Raw genomic sequence first — 2,307 nt, forward strand, 5'->3', positions numbered from 1 at the left:
TTCCTGGTGTTGCCATTGGTGCATCATGATATGGGGGGGTGGGGGGGTGTTTAATTTAGTATGTGTGCATGTACTTACATGTGTGCATGTGATGTTGGGCCTACACATGTGGGTCATGTCACATGTCTGGTTGGCAGTGATGTTGAGGTGAGACAGTGTGCATTGCACATGTTGCTAAACATCATGTTGCTAGTGGATGCACATTGTTGCCACGTCGATCCATGTTGTCCTGACAATCAGAGGAGTCACACATATGACAAGCATACACTGGATACTACATGTTGGTAGAGGGCGTTGACATGTGATTGAGGTGCACACACATGCGTTGTATGTGATTTGACTTCCATTCCATCTACTCCCACACAGGAGGGCTCCAAATGTCCATCGCCCATACACTGTGCTGGAGGATATGGTGGACGAGGAGGTGATCCGGAAATTCAGGCTGGATCGCCGTCGATTGTTGGAACTTGTGACCCTATTGTCTCCTCACCTGCAGCCGCGAAGAAACTATCCAGGTTCCATGACACCCACGCAAAAGGTGATGGCGGCACTCCATTTCTTTGCAACAGGCACATTCCAGTACACAGTTGGAGATGCCGGGGGAATGTCACAGGCCATGTTCAGCACGGTACTCCGGGATGTACTGACAGCCATGATGCTGTACAAGCATGACTATATACATTTCCCTCAGGCGGCGGACTTGGCAGCGGTCAAAGCTGACTTCTATGCCCTGGGTCGTATACCACACGTTGTGGGTTCCATTGATGGCACGCATATCGCTCTCATTGCACCACGGGCACGTGAGCAGGTGTATAGGAATCGGAAACACTTCCATTCCCTGAACGTGCAGGTGGTGTGCCAGGCCGACAACATCATCTCACATGTGTGTGCAAGATTCCCTGGCTCTGCACATGACGCCCACATCATGCGGAGCAGCATGGTCCCCCAACTGATGGCTAATCTGCGTCCGGCACAAGCGTGGCTTGTTGGTGAGTATGCTGTGGTGACAGGAGTGATATCTGTGTGGCATGGTGTGACCCACAATGCAGGTTGTGATGTTTCTCTCTCTCTCTCTTCCACCAACACAGGCGACTCGGCGTACCCAAACAGGCCTTGGCTGCTCAGTCCCTTACGCAATCCCACTACAGCTGGAGAAATGAGATACAATGATGCCCATGGTAGGACACGTCGAGTGGTAGAACGGACATTTGGCCTGCTGAAGTCTAGGTTTCGGTGCCTGGATAAGACTGGAGGGGCCCTGCCTTACTCACCAGGCAAAGTATGCAAGATCGTGATAGCGTGCTGCATGCTTCACAACCTGGCTGTGCGCTATAACATTGAACTGCTCTTGGACCCTGATGAACTGCAAGTTCCTCGCCCTCCCGACCCAGCCATGTCAACTGATGAGGATAGTGGTGAGGAGGAAGGTTTAGACCAGAGGCGCCAGATCATTGATCGCTACTTCCCTTGATTGTGAGTGTGCTCCTCTTGTGCTGCTTGGGTATGCCCTGTGAATGTGTGCTGGTGTTGTGGCATAGTGGTGTGCTTCATCTCTGTGTTCTGCTATGTGATGCATGCATGTGTGTGTGTGTGCTAAATTGTGGCCAATGCACGTCTCCATGATGTGTGTCGTCTCATCCATTACTGTTGTGATGCGTGTGGGTTGTTATATGTTGCACTGCAGTGTGTTCTGATGAGTGTGATCATGTTTCCTGATGTGTCTTTGCGGTTTCTATTTTCCCTAGGTCACTTTCGCAGCGCCATGATTCTGTACCAGTTGGATACCTGTACCTAGTAACATCTGTTTCTGATGCATTCATGTGAATAAACATGGAGGCAACACATGATTGAGTGAGTAAGTGGCTTTTATTTACAAATTGTGCATGGGTGTAGGTGCATATTTACAAATGAGTGAAGGGGTGGGGGAGTGAGAGTAGAAGGTTATGGCAGATGAAAAATCCGTGCGGACACCACATAGGGTGGTGTCTGCCTAGTACAGCAGGCCTGTGGCAGGTGGGACCGGATAGTTGCCAGGGTGAATGGCATGCGCAGGTACTGGTACAGTCATTTTCTGTTCCTCTTGGAGCGTGTGGCAGCTGCTTCCACACTGCTGTCGCCCACTTCCTGCCTCGGACGGCCCCTCCGTCTTTGTGCCGGTACGGAGTCAGCTGGTTGCGCTGGGGCATCGGGTACCACATCCGCCGCAGGTGGCGGTGGCGGTGGCGGTGGCGGTGGCGGTGGCGTTGTTTGTGGCCTGATTGTCCTGGTGAAGATGTCCACTAGTTGGCCAAGCCGCCTCTCAATGGC

Source organism: Lissotriton helveticus, assembly GCF_964261635.1.
Source record: "Lissotriton helveticus chromosome 1_1 unlocalized genomic scaffold, aLisHel1.1 SUPER_1_unloc_10, whole genome shotgun sequence".
Taxonomy (NCBI): domain Eukaryota; kingdom Metazoa; phylum Chordata; class Amphibia; order Caudata; family Salamandridae; genus Lissotriton; species Lissotriton helveticus.